General features: G+C 41.0%; 1 protein-coding gene across 3 annotated transcripts in view; it reads right to left on the reverse strand.

Moving 5' to 3' along the window:
* Positions 1–20,540, reverse strand: part of LOC110442704 (neuronal acetylcholine receptor subunit alpha-10-like) — a 238,482-nt gene that overhangs the window by 93,288 nt on the left and 124,654 nt on the right. For 2 of the 3 annotated variants that reach the window (XM_021486427.1, XM_021486426.1), the window contains one exon: positions 16,812–17,006. The gene's annotated coding sequence lies outside the window, so the exon portion shown is untranslated. Of the gene's footprint in view, positions 1–16,811; positions 17,007–17,417; positions 17,487–20,540 lie in introns of those variants that run through there. The other variant, XM_021486428.1, reaches the window with a different exon arrangement.

Below are 20,540 nucleotides of genomic sequence, written 5' to 3' on the forward strand. Positions count from 1 at the left end.
CCCCCCCCCAGCGCCTGCTTGGCTGTTACAATGAATGTGTTTCTGTCGTGTGTCAAATGTGGAAGCTCTTCCATCATTTGGTCCCCCGACCTATCCGGTGTCTGTGATGTGTGTTAAATGGACGCGCGTGTCTGCGCACGTACACCTCCTAAAATTCCTGCGCGCTGTTTGTTAAGCTCTAATGTTACGAGCGACCTATATCAGTCGGCTCCAATTAGTAGTGGCTACAAATAGGACTGACCCCTTCTATAAACACCCTGTCTGTCGTTAAAGAGGAAACACTTCCGTCTAATTCAGTAGGCAGGTTTGGTGCGAGTGATCCGGGTGGCCATGATTCTATCACTCCTCTTCAGCAACCTCGATCAATTCAATTAGATTACGCCGAGTGTTGTTTGATAGGGCCAAATGGACTTCATGCTGATAGCCAAGCGGTAAGGCCCACTTACACTCAATACAGTTGGTATGTTGAATTTGGACTTTCCTAATGGTTGAGAGTAGCATATCGTCAATTTGGGAGACGAGTTTTGCGAGAGTACAGTTAAACCTTAAAACATGTAATAGTGCTGTATATATATAATTACAGGTCCAAACATAGCAACTGTAACAATTCCCCATGTCCCTGTGGTTAGGACTTCACTTTATGCATTGATTGTAAAATCCTGTTGTGAATTGTTGTATTGACCATTGACCATTGACCATTGAAACATACTGTTTTTGTTGGTTATGTACAGCAACAGGTGCTTGTGACGTTGCTGTTGCTGTTTTGCTTTCAGAATCGGTAGTTAATATGTCTTACTTATTGTAAAAGAGACAGTATACCATTTAAATTTGAAATTAAAGCTACCTGTAATTGTAATTGGAGTAAAACACGAGAGTTTTTGTTGTTTACCGGCATGACATAACACGATTCAGTGATCGAAGACTCGCATACATAAATCTCCACAAAGCAACCAGCTAGGAACCAGCATCAGTCAGCAACGCTGTTCTGTGATAAAATAAGGACAAAAAGATATTGGCATTTTAAATAATGCCTAAAATGACTGTATTAAACCATCAAACCACGCGGGGTCGGCGACATGATGTTGAGAGGGTAGGCGAAAATTGGCGATACTATAGTTTTATTGTATCAGCCTTGGCCCAGATATTAATCTACTGTACAAAACATCTACGGGCTCTAGATATACACGTGGAGCATGAAGTCTGTAATAATATGAAGCGTTCATAAACCTTTTTTTTTTTTGATTCTCTGAATCCGTTTATTGAATTAAAGAAGTGCTCAACCTTTAATAAAAGCTTAAATCTTCCTTGACCTTTATCAGTATCTTCCCGCAGACCGACATCTGATTTGAACATCTCTGCCGAAACCATTATCAAAGTGCAAATTTTTCGTGAATAAATTTTAACAGCTAAAATGTAAGAGAATGAAATATATTATTCAATAATTAATTCTAATTTGTGTATACGATTGTAGTCGTCAAATATCCCCGATCACAAATCGTGGAACTCTTTCCCTTTTTTGTACTGGGCTAGACAAAGTTCCGTGTGGAGATCTCGTAAAGTGTTCAGGGAAATTGAGATAATACCCCAGAGGATGTTATTACAGGTACAAGACACTTGTTCTATAATGAAAGTTTACGAATCAATCAATTAATTTTTTTTCTCTCTCAAAATAGAATATGACTGTTGATGCATGCAACATAAAAACCTCTGTATAAGGAGGTTACGGTGTTGTGGTGTTAACATCAAAACCTCTGTATCAGGAGGTAACGGTGGTGTAAACATCAAAACCTCTGTATAAGGTGGTAACGGTGGTGTAAACATCAAAACCTCTGTATAAGGAGGTAACGGTGGTGGGGTGTTAACATCAAAACCTCTGTTTAAGGAGGTAACGGTGGTGTGGTGTTAACATCAAAACCTCTGTATAAGGAGGTAACGGTGGTGTAAACATCAAAACCTCTGTATAAGGTGGTAACGGTGGTGTTAACATCAAAACCTCTGTATAAGGAGGTAACGGTGGTGTGGTGTTAACATCAAAACCTCTGTTTAAGGAGGTAACGGTGGTGTGGTGTTAACATCAAAACCTCTGTTTAAGGAGGTAACGGTGGTGTGGTGTTAACATCAAAACCTCTGTTTAAGGAGGTAACGGTGGTGTGGTGTTAACATCAAAACCTTTGTATAAGGAGGTTACGGTGGTGTGGTGTTAACATCAAAACCTCTGTTTAAGGAGGTAACGGTGGTGTGGTGTTAACATCAAAACCTCTGTATAAGGAGGTTACGGTGGTGTGGTGTTAACATCAAAACCTCTGTTTAAGGAGGTAACGGTGGTGTGGTGTTAACATCAAAACCTCTGTATAAGGAGGTTACGGTGGTGTGGTGTTAACATCAAAACCTCTGTTTAAGGAGGTAACGGTGGTGTGGTGTTAACATCAAAACCTCTGTATAAGGAGGTTACGGTGGTGTGGTGTTAACATCAAAACCTCTGTTTAAGGAGGTAACGGTGGTGTGGTGTTAACATCAAAACCTCTGTATAAGGAGGTTACGGTGGTGTGGTGTTAACATCAAAACCTCTGTTTAAGGAGGTAACGGTGGTGTGGTGTTAACATCAAAACCTCTGTATAAGGAGGTTACGGTGGTGTGGTGTTAACATCAAAACCTCTGTTTAAGGAGGTAACGGTGGTGTGGTGTTAACATCAAAACCTCTGTATAAGGAGGTTACGGTGGTGTGGTGTTAACATCAAAACCTCTGTTTAAGGAGGTAACGGTGGTGTGGTGTTAACATCAAAACCTCTGTATAAGGAGGTTACGGTGGTGTGGTGTTAACATCAAAACCTCTGTTTAAGGAGGTAACGGTGGTGTGGTGTTAACATCAAAACCTCTGTATAAGGAGGTAACGGTGGTGTGGTGTTAACATCAAAACCTCTGTTTAAGGAGGTAACGGTGGTGTGGTGTTAACATCAAAACCTCTGTATAAGGAGGTAACGGTGGTGTGGTGTTAACATCAAAACCTCTGTTTAAGGAGGTAACGGTGGTGTGGTGTTAACATCAAAACCTCTGTATAAGGAGGTAACGGTGGTGTGGTGTTAACATCAAAACCTCTGTTTAAGGAGGTAACGGTGGTGTGGTGTTAACATCAAAACCTCTGTATAAGGAGGTAACGGTGGTGTGGTGTTAACATCAAAACCTCTGTTTAAGGAGGTAACGGTGGTGTGGTGTTAACATCAAAACCTCTGTATAAGGAGGTAACGGTGGTGTGGTGTTAACATCAAAACCTCTGTTTAAGGAGGTAACGGTGGTGTGGTGTTAACATCAAAACCTCTGTTTAAGGAGGTAACGGTGGTGTGGTGTTAACATCAAAACCTCTGTTTAAGGAGGTAACGGTGGTGTGGTGTTAACATCAAAACCTCTGTATAAGGAGGTAACGGTGGTGTGGTGTTAACATCAAAACCTCTGTTTAAGGAGGTAACGGTGGTGTGGTGTTAACATCAAAACCTCTGTATAAGGAGGTAACGGTGGTGTGGTGTTAACATCAAAACCTCTGTTTAAGGAGGTAACGGTGGTGTGGTGTTAACATCAAAACCTCTGTTTAAGGAGGTAACGGTGGTGTGGTGTTAACATCAAAACCTCTGTATAAGGAGGTAACGGTGGTGTGGTGTTAACATCAAAACCTCTGTTTAAGGAGGTAACGGTGGTGTGGTGTTAACATCAAAACCTCTGTATAAGGAGGTAACGGTGGTGTGGTGTTAACATCAAAACCTCTGTTTAAGGAGGTAACGGTGGTGTGGTGTTAACATCAAAACCTCTGTATAAGGAGGTAACGGTGGTGTGGTGTTAACATCAAAACCTCTGTTTAAGGAGGTAACGGTGGTGTGGTGTTAACATCAAAACCTCTGTATAAGGAGGTAACGGTGGTGTGGTGTTAACATCAAAACCTCTGTTTAAGGAGGTAACGGTGGTGTGGTGTTAACATCAAAACCTCTGTATAAGGAGGTAACGGTGGTGTGGTGTTAACATCAAAACCTCTGTTTAAGGAGGTAACGGTGGTGTGGTGTTAACATCAAAACCTCTGTATAAGGAGGTAACGGTGGTGTGGTGTTAACATCAAAACCTCTGTTTAAGGAGGTAACGGTGGTGTGGTGTTAACATCAAAACCTCTGTTTAAGGAGGTAACGGTGGTGTGGTGTTAACATCAAAACCTCTGTTTAAGGAGGTAACGGTGGTGTGGTGTTAACATCAAAACCTTTGTATAAGGAGGTTACGGTGGTGTGGTGTTAACATCAAAACCTCTGTTTAAGGAGGTAACGGTGGTGTGGTGTTAACATCAAAACCTCTGTATAAGGAGGTTACGGTGGTGTGGTGTTAACATCAAAACCTCTGTTTAAGGAGGTAACGGTGGTGTGGTGTTAACATCAAAACCTCTGTATAAGGAGGTTACGGTGGTGTGGTGTTAACATCAAAACCTCTGTTTAAGGAGGTAACGGTGGTGTGGTGTTAACATCAAAACCTCTGTATAAGGAGGTTACGGTGGTGTGGTGTTAACATCAAAACCTCTGTTTAAGGAGGTAACGGTGGTGTGGTGTTAACATCAAAACCTCTGTATAAGGAGGTTACGGTGGTGTGGTGTTAACATCAAAACCTCTGTTTAAGGAGGTAACGGTGGTGTGGTGTTAACATCAAAACCTCTGTATAAGGAGGTTACGGTGGTGTGGTGTTAACATCAAAACCTCTGTTTAAGGAGGTAACGGTGGTGTGGTGTTAACATCAAAACCTCTGTATAAGGAGGTTACGGTGGTGTGGTGTTAACATCAAAACCTCTGTTTAAGGAGGTAACGGTGGTGTGGTGTTAACATCAAAACCTCTGTATAAGGAGGTAACGGTGGTGTGGTGTTAACATCAAAACCTCTGTTTAAGGAGGTAACGGTGGTGTGGTGTTAACATCAAAACCTCTGTTTAAGGAGGTAACGGTGGTGTGGTGTTAACATCAAAACCTTTGTATAAGGAGGTTACGGTGGTGTGGTGTTAACATCAAAACCTCTGTTTAAGGAGGTAACGGTGGTGTGGTGTTAACATCAAAACCTCTGTATAAGGAGGTTACGGTGGTGTTAACATCAAAACCTCTGTATAAGGAGGTTACGGTGGTGTTAACATCAAAACCTCTGTATAAGGAGGTTACGGTGGTGTTAACATCAAAACCTCTGTATAAGGAGGTAACGGTGGTGTTAACATCAAAACCTCTGTATAACGAGGTAACGGTGGTGTAAACATCAAAACCTCTGTATAAGGAGGTAACGGTGGTGGGGTGTTAACATCAAAACCTCTGTATAAGGAGGTTACGGTGGTGTAAATATCAAAACCTCTGTATAAGGAGGTTACGGTGGTGTTAACATCAAAACCTCTGTTTAAGGAGGTAACGGTGGTGTGGTGTTAACATCAAAACCTCTGTATAAGGAGGTAACGGTGGTGTTAACATCAAACCCTCTATATAACGAGGTAACGGTGGTGTAAACATCAAAACCTCTGTATAAGGAGGTAACGGTGGTGGGGTGTTAACATCAAAACCTCTGTATAAGGAGGTTACGGTGGTGTAAATATCAAAACCTCTGTATAAGGAGGTTACGGTGGTGTTAACATCAAAACCTCTGTTTAAGGAGGTAACGGTGGTGTGGTGTTAACATCAAAACCTCTGTATAAGGAGGTAACGGTGGTGTTAACATCAAACCCTCTATATAACGAGGTAACGGTGGTGTAAACATCAAAACCTCTGTATAAGGAGGTAACGGTGGTGGGGTGTTAACATCAAAACCTCTGTATAAGGAGGTTACGGTGGTGTAAATATCAAAACCTCTGTATAAGGAGGTTACGGTGGTGTTAACATCAAAACCTCTGTTTAAGGAGGTAACGGTGGTGTGGTGTTAACATCAAAACCTCTGTATAAGGAGGTAACGGTGGTGTTAACATCAAACCCTCTATATAACGAGGTAACGGTGGTGTAAACATCAAAACCTCTGTATAAGGAGGTAACGGTGGTGGGGTGTTAACATCAAAACCTCTGTATAAGGAGGTTACGGTGGTGTAAATATCAAAACCTCTGTATAAGGAGGTTACGGTGGTGTTAACATCAAAACCTCTGTTTAAGGAGGTAACGGTGGTGTGGTGTTAACATCAAAACCTCTGTATAAGGAGGTAACGGTGGTGTTAACATCAAACCCTCTATATAACGAGGTAACGGTGGTGTAAACATCAAAACCTCTGTATAAGGAGGTAACGGTGGTGGGGTGTTAACATCAAAACCTCTGTATAAGGAGGTTACGGTGGTGTAAATATCAAAACCTCTGTATAAGGAGGTTACGGTGGTGTTAACATCAAAACCTCTGTATAAGGAGGTTACGGTGGTGTGGCTTATCATCAAAACCTCTGTATAAGGAGGTAACGGTGGCGTAAACATAAAAACCTCTGTATAGGGAGGTAACGGTGGTGTGGTGTTAACATGAAAATCTCTTTATAAGGAGGTAACGGTGGTGTGTTATAAACATGAAAACCTCTGTATAAGGAGGTTACGGTGGTGTGGTGTAAACATGAAAACCTCTGTATAAGGAGGCAACGGTGGTGTGTTGTAAACATGAAAACCTCTGTATATGGAGGTAACGGTGGTGTGGTGTAAACATAAAAACCTCTGTATAAGGAGGTAACGGTGGTGTGGCGTTAACATTAAAACCTTTGTATAAGGAGGCAACGGTGGTGTGGCGTTAACATAAAAACCTTTTTATAAGGAGGTTACGGTGGTGTGGCGTTAACATCAAACCCTCTGTATAAGGAGGCAACGGTGGTGTGGCGTTAACATCAAAACCTCTGTATAAGGAGGTAACGGTGGTGTGGCGTTAACATAAAAACCTTTTTATTAGGAGGTTACGGTGGTGTGTCGTTAACATCAAAACCTCTGTATAAGGAGACAACGGTGGTGTGGCGTTAACATCAAAACCTCTGTATAAGGAGGCAACGGTGGTGTGGCGTAAACATCAAAACCTCTGTATATGGAGGCAACGGTGGTGTGGCGTTAACATTAAAACCTTTTTATAAGGAGGTAACGGTGGTGTGGCGTTAACATAAAAACCTTTTTATTAGGAGGTTACGGTGGGGTGGCGTTAACATCAAAAACTCTGTATAAGGAGGCAACGGTGGTGTGGTGTAAACATCAAACCCTCTGTATAAGGAGGTTACGGTGGTGTGGCGTTAACATAAAAACCTTTTTATTAGGAGGTTACGGAGGTGTGTCGTTAACATCAAAACCTCTGTATAAGGAGACAACGGTGGTGTGACGTTAACATCAAAACCTCTGTATAAGGAGGTAACGGGGGTGGGGTGTTAACATCAAAACCTCTGTATAAGGAGGTAACGGGGGTGGGGTGTTAACATCAAAACCTCTGTATAAGGAGGTTACGGTGGTGTTAACATCAAAACCTCTGTTTAAGGAGGTAACGGTGGTGTGGTGTTAACATCAAAACCTCTGTATAAGGAGGTAACGGGGGTGGGGTGTTAACATCAAAACCTCTGTATAAGGAGGTAACGGTGGGGGGGTGTTAACATCAAAACCTCTGTATAAGGAGGTTACGGTGGTGTAAACATCAAAACCTCTGTATAAGGAGGTAACGGTGGTGTGGCGTTAACATGAAAACCTCTGTATAAGGAGGCAACGGTGGTGTGTTGTAAACATGAAAACCTCTGTATAATGAGGTAACAGTGGTGTTGCGTAAACATAAAAACCTCTGTATAAGGAGGTAGCGGTGGTGTGGCGTAAACATAAAAACCCTCGTATAAGGAGGTAACGGTGGTGTTGCGTAAACATAAAAACCTCTGTATAAGGAGGTAGCGGTGGTATGGCGTTAACATCAAAACCTTTGTATAAGGAGGTTACGGTGGTGTGGCGTAAACATAAAACCCTCTGTATAAGGAGGCAACGGTGGTGTGGCGTTAACATCAAAACCTTTGTATAAGGAGGTTACGGTGGTGTGGCGTTAACATTAAAATGGCCGATAGCTGGTCGCGTCATATAGATGGTCATTGTACACGGTGTAATTAGGTAGTAAAATAGTTGGCATTGGTTAAAAGCGCGGTCAATACACACAATAAAGTAAAACAAAAATGGGGTGGGGGTGCATATCATATACTTTTATACTGATACAATTCCGAAGTTCCATATAAAAAAAGGAATAGAGAGACAGAAGTGTTTTTTTCAACTTAAAGTTTTTAACAGCCTGTTCCTATATGATTTGGGAAAATATAGCAATCATGTTATCAAAATTACATAGGAAGATATTTAAGCATTGAACTGTTTTTGTATGGTATTTATGATATATTTGAATGACACAGCTTTGCAAGCAAACAACATAATGCGCGCTAAATACCATACAAAAACAGTTCAATACTTATATTTACGTTTCTCTGCCTCTTATGTTCTTTTTTAACCTATAATTTATATTTAAAATAAAAAATGCCCGCCTTATCGACAGTCCACACATTTTCGTTCACTAGTTTGAACAGCGTATTTGTCGCGTGCTGATTGGCAAACAAAGTGACACACACTTAAATTTTATTCCCCAATTCAGTATCAATACAATTGCGTATGATATGTCTATAGGGCAATTTAAGTTTATCAATAGAACTCCGAGCTAAAAGTTAGATTTGAAATTGTTTTGATTTTTCGCCGGAACAAATTTCGCGCATGGACAAATACAGTGAACACCGTAAATCCGACCTTGCCCTCCACGAGGGAGTTAATTTTGGAAGTTAATTCGAACTTTTTTCTTTGCTCATTTTTTGAAGAATCCAGGCGTGAATGTATTTGTTGATTGTATGGGAACCTGACAACAGTCGGTAGATTCTATAACAGCATCGTTATTTGACATGTCGTCAGAAACTGAAGAACCATGGATCCGAGACGCGTGAAACTGATAGCGTTTGAAGTGAGTGATCTTGCGACGGAGCACAGGTTCGTTACAAATGTCTGAAATGTTTATGTGTGCTGTGACTCATATCAGTAGGTGAATAACATATGTGCCAGTAGGTCTATATAATATGTGTATTTCAGGCATTTGTAACGAACCCCTGTTGATCAGTGCAGTGTAACAGACGACATTTCTGATAAATTGCATGAGCGTTAAAATTGTTTCCATTGGTGATTTCAACCGATGTGCATTTTGTACGATATTGCAGACATTGGTCTTGTTTTCGTTGTAAAAGAGTGTTTTATTTTTCATTTTTTATTTTGCTTATAAATTTACAATGACATTGTCAAATCTCACAATGCCCAAAGATATTTCAGCAGCCGTCATGTTTATTTATATTGGATATTGTAGTTCCGGTCAGTGTTGTATTAATACTCTAAGAATTTTGTCTCGTGATGCATGGTAATTAAAGTCCCATCAACGACACAGCTTTCAAAGAGGCTGTATAGTAACAATGCCATGCAAATGTAAATATTCCTTATTCTTTAACATTAAGGGGAAAATAAAGAATTTTTTGCGAGGAGAAGCACTCTGTATTTCGCTTTATCGGGCAACACTTCCGTTTATGTAAAAACGGAACTAGGGTCTGGTTCCTAGTTCCGTTTATCTTAAACGGAACTAGGAACCATTTCCAGGCTCCTATGGTGGAAGGACTACGAGACTCTGCGACTCGCATCATACACCCATTCACACTGGGCCACCTTAGACTAATTGTTCTCCAATCAATCATACTTTGGTCCTTCCTTTGATTTGTTTCGGTTACAGATGACGTGACACAGCCTGTCACGTTCATTGTAACGTTATGTTGCGCCAGTGAGAACGTTCCATTAACCTAAAAACATTGAATGAGTATCGCGAAGGTGACACTAACGATGTCACATTCACAAAATCCTATATTTGTCGACATTAATGTCCGTATTAATTATAGATTGCTGTGACAAAGGCACCACCAGGGAACTCGAACTGCTATCACGGATGATTGTGTAGAATGAAATATATTCTGTGGAGATCTTTTTGTTAATGCTACGTTTACATTATGTTCCGGTGGCCACGGTTATCACGTTTCAGGTCAACGTGGACACAACGGGATAGACGTGAGATAACGCGGGGGAACGGGATGGGCCAACGTGGCAGGCCGTGATTTCCGTGGTTGCCGGGACAGATTTTTTAAATGTCAAAATATTTGCCACGGCAGTCACGGTGCGGATGAAAAACCTAGTAGGCCGTAGTAAAACCGGGTGAACGCAACAAAACGTGACAGTACGTAATAGGCCGTAATATAACTTGGAGGCGGTTCGTAGTGGGACGGGAAGCAAGTGTATTTCCCGGCATCTCACGGTCCTTTCAAGTTTTGTCAAGTTCTGTCGCGTTTAGTGCGCGTTCTGTCACGGTTGATTCACGGTTGCTGCGCGTTTTGTCCCGTTTTGTCACGGTTCTCAATGCAAGCTAGGGTGTATGGTAGCTGTTTCGTCGCGTTCAATCCGGCGCGTCCCGGTGTGTGACGGTTTGCGGTCCCGGCGCGTTGCGTTCTACTACGGTCTGACATGTCTGGGAGGGAGTATATTAAAGCCAAAATCCCACGGCGCACTACGTTTCGTACACAAAATCTTCTTCCTCTGGGGAATTCATGATGTAATATCGTCGATTCGTCTCAGGATATTATGATTGCTTTTGCTGGGGAGGCCTTCTTGGGAACAAACGTGCTCCAAAGCCGCCCGGTGTCCACGTTTCATCCGTGGAAAGCCTTGTCAGAACGTGAAAAACGTGTCGGACCTCCATCAAAACGTGACAAACGTGAGGGAACCCATCAGAACGTAACGGGCCTAGAGGGAACGTACTGCCATCCGTGGTAGACCTCGGGCCGAACCGTAATGCGCCTTGGAGCCTCCGGGACTCAGCAGCCCCTTTCCCCCAAGGCCTATCACAGATACCGTGACAGACCGTGGGAAAACTTGCCAAGACTTCTTCAGAGAAAAAATGGCCGAAATCCCACGGCGCACTACGTTTCTGACAAACGGGACTGTCGTGGCTGCCGGGAACATAATGTAAACGTAGCATCAAATAAGAAGATAAGACATATTAGGGCACTGTCCCATTAGAGAACATGATCAGAAGAATTCACAGTGGAACAGAAACTGCAACAGTCTCTATGAGCGCCCAATATGAATCTAGTAGGCTGAAGTTATCCGGTACTGTTGAGTACCAACATACCTCCGTCGAAACACTGTACCACTTAAATCAAAAACCATTTTAATGCTCTATTTTAGAACTGTCCGGGCACTGTACCAAACAAGTACGGGGCTTCCTGTTATATAGCACCCAATACAGTGTAAGAAGTTTAGTACCCAGTGGTAAGGCGCCCCGACTCACAGTACTATAAACCTCCGTCGTAAGGTGTCACGGAATACAATACCGAGTACATCAGTCGGAATCCAATACCGAGTACATCAGTCGAAATACAATACCGAGTACATCAGTCGGAATACAATACCGAGTACATCAGTCGGAATACCATACCGAGTACATCAGTCGGAATACAATACCGAGTACATCAGTCGGAATACAATACCGAGTACATCAGTCGGAATACAATACCGAGTACATCAGTCGGAATACAATACCGAGTACATCAGTCGGAATACAATACCGAGTACATCAGTCGGAATACAATACCGAGTACATCAGTCGGAATACAATACCGAGTACATCAGTCGGAATACAATACCGAGTACATCAGTCGGAATACAATACCGAGTACATCAGTCGGAATACAATACCGAGTACATCAGTCGGAATACAATACCGAGTACATCAGTCGGAATACAATACCGAGTACATCAGTCGGAATACAATACCGAGTACATCAGTCGGAATACAATACCGAGTACATCAGTCGCAAGAAAAAAAAGAATTGGATCATGTTTGTCTGGGAATACAAATCCTGACACTTTTGTTGTTTAACGCCCCTAAACGGTACACACAATTCATGTAGATACCTTTGTTGTAAATATTTGGCTTTGGTTTTGGTTTTAATTTGTTAAGCGTCCTATTAACATCCAAGGTAAAATAAGAACACGCCTCTATGTGTGTTGTGTATGCGTGCATGTGTGTATGTACGCCGGAGACAGGATATGTTGGTGTATTTTATTTGCCTCCTTGTGATAGTGCCGATCTAATGCCAACTTTATAGTGCTATCTCACTAAAATACCATGCCGAAGGCACCCAGCACCCAGTTTAACAGGGAATAACAACTACCATTTTTAAGGACTTTGGTATATCCCAGCTATGAGACAGAATCCATTGCCTTCCTCACCTGGGCGAACGTTCAACGTTAAACCCAAAATTGAGGTATTGGCGAGCAAGGCGCTAGGAAATAAAAGGTAGTCTGAAGCAGGTATAATTTAGAGATCCAAAATATTGCAATAGGTGCAGCAGTTCTATTTTTGTCGCTTTTGTGTTCCCAAGTACAGGACACAAAAAGCATATCCCCAATTCTGCAGGGGGTTCCCGCATTAGAAGCCTCTTACGATACATGCAGTGGGTAACAGCGGGTGTGTTCCTTTCTCGATCTCCAACTTTCAGGGGTTTGTTGTACTTTTAAGAGTATGCCACCCTGAGATATACATCCTCGACATTCCAGGGGTTACATTCACTTACAGTCTAGATAGTGACGTAAGTGAGCGTAACCTCTGGAATGTCAAGGGTGCTTGAAATAAAGAATGCATTAGTGGAGACTTTTGTTATAAGGCGCACCCTAAAATACAGGATTGAAAACCTTTGTTATGAGGCGCACCCTAAAATACAGCACTGAAAACCTTTGCTGTAAGGCGCAACCAAAATTGCTTTAACGGAAACGTTGTTATAAGGCGCACCCTAAAATACAGGATTGAAAACCATTGTTATGAGGCGCACCCTAAAATACAGGACTGAAAACCTTTGTTGTAAGGCGCATCCAAAAATACAGGACTGAAAACCTTTGCTGTAAGGCGCACCCAAAATTACTTCAACGGAACGTTGTTATAATGTGCACCCTAAAATACAGCACTGAAAACCTTTGCTGTAAGGCGCACCCAAAATTGCTTTAACGGAAACGTTGTTATAAGGCGCACCCTAAAATACAGGATTGAAAACCTTTGTTATGAGGCGCACCCTAAAATACAGCACTGAAAACCTTTGCTGTAAGGCGCACCCAAAATTACTTCAACGGAACGTTGTTATAATGTGCACCATAAAATACAGGATTGAAAAGCTTTGTTATGAGGCGCACCCTAAAATACAGGACTGAAAACCTTTGTTGTAAGGCGCATCCAAAAATACAGGACTGAAAACCTTTGCTGTAAGGCGCACCCAAAATTACTTCAACGGAAACGTTGTTATAATGTGCACCATAAAATACAGGATTGAAAACCTTTGTTATGAGGCGCACCCTAAAATACAGCACTGAAAACCTTTGTTGTAAGGCGCACCAAAAATTACAGGACTGAAAACCTTTGTTGTAAGGCGCACCCAAAAATACAGGACTGAAAACCTTTGTTGTAAGGCGCACCCTAAAATGCAGTGCTTGACACAATGGCTGTCAGGCGCATTCAAAAATACAGTAAGTAAACTTTTGTTGAAAGTCGAACCCAAAATTACTTCACTGAAAATCTTTGCTGTAAGGGGCACCCCAAAATACAGTACTGGAAACCTTTGATGTTAGGGGCATCTAAAAATACAATAAGTAAACCTTTATTGCAAGGCGGTCGAAAAAACAGTAAGTAAACATATTTTGTAAGGCGCACCCAAAATTGCTTTACTGGAACCTTTTGTTGTAAGGCTCACGGAAATATAGTACTGAAAACCGTTGTCATAACACACACCCCAAAATACTATACTGGAAAGTTGGAAACCTTTGTTATAAGGTGCACCCATATGACAGCACTGGAAATCTTTGTTATAAGGCGCACCCAAAACACAGTACTGGAAATCTTTGTTATAAGGCGCACCCAAAACACAGTACTGGAAATCTTTGGTTTTTTTAAGGCGCACCCAAAACACAGTACTGGAAATCTCTGTTATAAGGCGCACCCAAAACACAGAACTGGAAGTCTTAGTTATAAGACGCCCGGAAATATTTTACTGTAAACCTTTGTTGTAAGGCGCCCCAAAAAGCGTCTATAAATCCGCTCTGTTGTAAGGCGTCCAGAGTACAATTACATTTACGTTACTTTTAGCTTCCAACACCGATACCTATCTATCGAAAACAAATGGCTTGAAATAGAATGTTGTCTCGACAATTCCATCTAGATCGTAATCCCTGTTTAAGAAAGAGACACATTCGATTTTTTGAAAGAAATCGTACGACTTGTAAAAGACGTTGATACCCAAAAGCTTTCCACAAACAAAATGTATTACTTCCTTAATTTTTGAAAGTGGATTGGTATTAACAGCAGATACTATCGCCTGTTGTCAATGCGGAATACATATGTTTAACCATGCACAATCCCCAACACACACTGTATTCATTTGTGAGAGGGGTAGTTTCATCCACTGCATGATGACGTCAACTCCCTAATGTGGGTACCTACGTGTAGTGTTAATGTTGTTACATGGTACCTGGCGTTTTAGGGCGGTATGTGAGTTTGTTAAAATGTCAGCCATCAACGTTTCAAACGAACAGTAACTGTTACTCTGTTAAGACGTAAACGGTTTTAAAAGTCCCCTCTAGACCACACGTTATTATACAGAAAGAAGAGACGGTCCTGGTGTAAGTTCTGTAAGCAAAAGGCAATAGACGTACAGTAAGGTTAGCTGATTTGTATGACATCCACAAACTACTTTGATGTGGTACAGTGTGTAGCTGGCGGAGCACGACATCCACAAACTACTTTGATGTGGTACAGTGTGTAGCTGGCAGATCACGACATACACAAACTACTGTGGTGTGGTACAGAGTGTAGCTGGCAGAGCACGACATACACAAACTTCTGTGGTGTGGTACAGTGTGTAGCTGGCAGAGCTTGACATACACATACTACTGTGGAGTGGTACAGTGTGTAGCTGGCAGATCACGACATACACATACCACTGTCGTGTGGTACAGTGTGTAGCTGACAGAGCACGACATACACAAACTACTGTGGTGTGGTACAGTGTGTAGCTGGCAGAGCACGACATACACAAACTACTGTGGTGTGGTAAAGTGTGTAGCTGGCAGAGCACGACATACACAAACTTCTGTGGTGTGGTACAGTGTGTAGCTGGCACAGCACGACATACACAAACTACTGTGGTTTGATACATTGTGTAGCTGGTCGAGGACGACATACACAAACTACTGTGGTGTGGTACAGAGTGTAGCTGGCAGAGCACGACATACACATACTACTGTGGAGTGGTACAGTGTGTAGCTGGCACAGCACGACATACACAAACTACTGTGGTTTGATACATTGTGTAGCTGGTCGAGGACGACATACACAAACTACTGTGATGTGGTACAGTGTGTAGCTGGCAGAATACGGCATACACATACTACTGTGGTGTGGAACAGTGTGAAGCGCACGAGATACAAATAAAGCTGTAAAAGCAAAATATGTCCAAGTTCCTACCAGCCAATAGAGAGGGCTCACAATCCCATATTCAAAGATTGGCTTTTTATATTTCTTCGATGTGAATATAGAACATCTATTTGACATTTATTTACAATTCAGTGACATACAACATTTCGAATGTTTTTAAATGTCACTAGATGAAAAGTTTCAGCAATTTGGCCGATTAGATGGTGAACGGCCACCAGCTTGTAAGACACTATTAAGTAAATGAAACAGACCAATCAAACGTAATCACTTTCAAAAGAAATTAATAGTCGAGAATAGCAATGCGGAATATTGACTTTCTTCGTGGGTTATGGACGAAAAAGTACCTAGAATAAAAGGAATATTTGTTCTATTTGAATTGAGTATGTAACTTCAGTTCAAGACGTACACTGTAGCGACGTCAGTGTGTTACGGACAGCCGTACGCAGACTATTGCGACCTAAGACCTCTTTCGTATACCCAGTACAGGTTGCACACTGGAATCGGAAGTGCCGATAAAGTTGAACAATTCATGAGTTTTCTGTCAAATCAATAGCGATAGGGCAAGCAGCTATTTGCGAGTTTTAAAAATATCTGATAGTCGAATTTGTTCTATATAACGCAAACTAAGATTGGTATCGACGGTCAAGCCGTTTAGTTTCAGCCAGTCACGTCTTGGCACCTCTAACTGCAAGTGCCGAGTTATCTCCATGCCGTTTCTTATCACTCTTTTCGGGTAAATCGGTTGCAATAGTTAAACTAGATAAATGAAACACCCGTAACGACGGTATAACGTATGCGTATCCTACATTGGTACCAATAGGTCACAGAGTAAGATCGAACTGTGTTACGGATAGCCACACAAAGACTACTGCGATCTCCATCCGTCAGGCGGAAACTGTATTACGGACGAACAGATCAGTGACATCATAATGACAGATCTGTTACGGACAAACACTATTTCGAATCTCCTGATCACAAAACCTTGTTTCTGACGAACGGATATACATGTACGAATATCATCATTCCAACAGTATTTATTGAACTATGTTAAGAACAACGCCGCTGAAATTTTGAAACACTCGAAAAACCAAACGAACACTTCATAGCTACCGCTGCCTTGTTTTAAAAGATTGGTCTTGCGGATATGCATACGAACACTACAACGGTACCGGTAATGACGGAACAATAGTAAACAGGGGGAACTAACGAAAGCTTAATGATAATAACAGAATAATAAGAATGAGTACTTACATTCACGTTCCGGCTCCAACTGTACATCTAGTCTCAGTCACTCAGTTCCGAAATCTCAAATAAATCCAAAACTGGACACGGTCACCCAGCTAGCAAAGCTGCGTGACTTCAAGGTCACCGTTTTTATCTTCAATCACAGGAGAGTTGCCATTCTGTGTTTGGCTCAGTCACGTATGTGTGGTCGATGTCGGAGACCTGCAATATATGGAAATATCATACATGTATACTTATATTGTGTATACTAGTATTCCTATGGCCTAATCTTCGGTATCTTTGTAACGTATGGAGTGACAACAAAGCCACGACCTTACATGTGCACAATGTAACTGTCAGGGCAGACAGACACTTGCAAACTATCTCACTCGTCCCCAGAACCCCCACGATGAGCGTGTCGACATGTAGAGTTTAGCGAAGTTTGCAGGCGTGTTATGTCAGCGCTGGGTTCTCTCGTCTCACTCACTCACATCCGCTTATATAGGAAAACATTCCCATTATCTCTACTATTAAAATTTCAATCTTGTTTTAAAAAATTCCCAACTGATTCAAAATATTTCTGGTCGATACTAGAAGATGTACAAGCGAGAGCCCTATTTGGGTAAGCGTCACCTTTCGGCAACTTAGACGTATAACCCCCCGGCGGACGAGCTGGAGCCTTAGCGAGACGAGCTAGTAAGACCGATAATGGCTCCCTTAGTTGCACCTTAAGCGCAGTTTTGGCGATCATTAAATGTGGATATCCCTACAAACCTCCCAGATTACGTCGGCAGGTAACATTCACAACCCAAATGATATTCGATTCTGAAACTCTTTTTCGTGCATTTGTGTTGGCTTGAGAATACCAGAAATATTCCAGAAAGTATACATATGTTTGTGATTAAATCGAATGTGTTTAATAACCGTTCTCGGCATCACCAACATAGACTCAGTAGTATGTGAAGCAGAACTGATATAAAGGTACAGTAATCTATAGAGTTAGATGCACGCGAAACACTACTTATTTATTAGTAGTGTTATATTTGTATATTTACACATTCAGTGCTGTATGAATCCTATTGTTTGATTCAATTGTTTATGCAATACGATTTTGTTTGTGATGCTAATTTCTTGTGTGGTACTTATTGTTCGTGTGATACAGTACTAGTTGTTGTGTTAGGCTTTTTGTGTAATACTACTTTTTGTGATATTTATTTTTTTGTGTGATATTACTTTTTGTGATATTTATTTTTTGTGTGATACTATTTTTTGTGTGGGGCTGTTTTTTGTGATGTTGGCTACATGAGCAATGCTTGATTTGTGTAAAAAATTTGTGTTATGCTTATTTTTGTACGCTGCAAGGATGACGCAAATGAATCAGTGTCGTTCTGAAGCTTGTCGCAAACAGTTAGCTGACGAGAGTTTTGTAAGGTCGTTTACACTGACGATACAAAATAAGTCTCACACATGTTGAGGAATTTGTAAAGTTATGTTGTATAACTAATATCTATAGATTGATAATTGAAATATACGTGTTGATCAGAGTCTTGACCCCTGTAGGTGATGAGGAGGAATAGGCCAGCTGTATACCACTATATGTATAATGTGGACCCCTGCAGTATCAGAGTTTGTAATATTTTAATCTTAAATGCCCATGTTATTATGATTTGCGAGCAAATCTTTTAAAAACTAATACATTAAAAAGTCAATCATGCTTAAATTGATAGGACTACTAACTGTGAAAAGAAATAAAGAAAAAACGAATTGTGGGAAATATAAAAAACAAATGCAAATTCGGAGAGGACCAAATTATTATAATGAGCTCAATTGCACTCTCCGAACATATACTACTGTTTCTATTTGTAATTGTGTTGTGAGTGTGTGTAATGTTGTGTGATGTTATTTTATATTTTCACTGTAAATACTGCACTTTTGTTACTTGTAACTGGGGTGTCGAAAGACTCGAAGTAATAAAGACCTTGAATTTGAACTCGATTTAAAGCGAAGCAAGCCTTGGACTCAGAGGCATCGGTTGTTAAAAAAACCTCACTTGATATTCCGTGTATTCTGCTATGAGGACAACTAAGTACCAACATAAAGCTGCTACTCCAATTGTTATATTTGTGATATATATATATATATGTGTGTGTGTGTGTGTGTTCTACTCTTCCTTTCCGTCAGTGTCTGTCCTGACGTCCGTCCTCTCATAATGATGGCTGCTGTGAAGATGACATACCCCAAACAAAATAAGTTTAATTTTCTCTGAAGCTGAAATGGGGTTTTTTGAAGATGGAAAAGATCACTATTCAACAACTTTCAGTTGGCATTCATAACAGTGTATGCTAACAGGAACGTGACAAATTGTACATGAAGCGCTAGCGCGTTTTCCGTGATACTGGTTTTGTGTCACGCAAGTTTTATGTTGCACCTGTTTTGTCTGATGTTTTTTTGTTGGGTTTACTGTTTTTGACTGACGCTATCTCCATATCGTCATTTAAAGGTTCTTTAATTTAAAAATGAATAAATGCGTTTGTTAACATTTGTGCCACAAATTTACATGTACATTGACATCATTGGAAGTGTATAGTGACTCCCGTATATATCCAGACCCATGTGTTTCCTCTATTTAATCTGAATTAAATGGAATTGACATTTATGCAATGCTTCCAAATATTGATGACGTCAACAAGGAGTCATGGCAACCGGACAAAAAGTGGATAAGGCGCTGACATATAGATGGAAATTATAGGAACCGTCGTGATTGTTCAAGTCTCTGCGGACGTGCAAAGCGTCCCTCTGATACTGATCTCGCGGGTAAGTGTGTTTTCATTCAATAACCGAACGTTGTCTCGTGACATAGGTCAGACACTTAACAAACATAAACAGTATGTGCACTTTATGTACTTACATGTACCTTTCTCGCTCTTTTTTACATGCATGCAAAAATGAATTTCGTGTGGTCGGCAATGAGAACAGAATTGTAAAGAGGAAACGGATGGCAGTTGTCAGAAGGAATACGTGAACCAGGTTTAACACCCTAATGACAATCAATGGCTCCGTTAATTTCGCAAACAAAACAAAATATAGAAATAAGAATAAGAAATCCTTGTGAATGTGCCGCTTGTTATTTGTGATGCGGTCTGTATGTACTTTGTCCCCATAAGGACAAGTTTTTTACCGCTAGAACTAGATAGACACATATCTGAGCTACGCCTCGATCACCACCTATCGTACAATATAGTTAACGACCTACGCCAGTCAATCACATCAGTTTTTTACGTACTTCTGTTATATAACTACAGATCCTCAGATAATTACACGCGTCGCAACACAGTCAATATAATGAGTGTTAAAACACTTCTGCAATTTGTTTTAAAATGTTACGTCATTTAACATTTAACGACTTCGATCAAACTTGTGTGAAATAATTTGTGGCGTTAACGATCAAAACAATACAGCATAACCGGCCATTATGTGCTGCCAAGCACGGGCACGTGTTCAATTAACATTGTGTCGTACCAAATATTAACACGTCAGCAAATACATTTATAACTATATGAAAATTGCACTAGACCGAAAATTGACAAATGCTAACAAAAACACTGAATAATACTTAGCCTGACATATCTAATATCAGCATGTACATATATCAACATGCTGTAGTAATGACATTTGACACGTGTCATCATAGACATATGTTTCGATATTATATGTCCTAACCATTGACACGTGTCGTCACACACATATGTATCAATA

This window comes from Mizuhopecten yessoensis, unplaced genomic scaffold, assembly GCF_002113885.1.
Source record: "Mizuhopecten yessoensis strain PY_sf001 unplaced genomic scaffold, ASM211388v2 scaffold716291, whole genome shotgun sequence".
Taxonomy (NCBI): domain Eukaryota; kingdom Metazoa; phylum Mollusca; class Bivalvia; order Pectinida; family Pectinidae; genus Mizuhopecten; species Mizuhopecten yessoensis.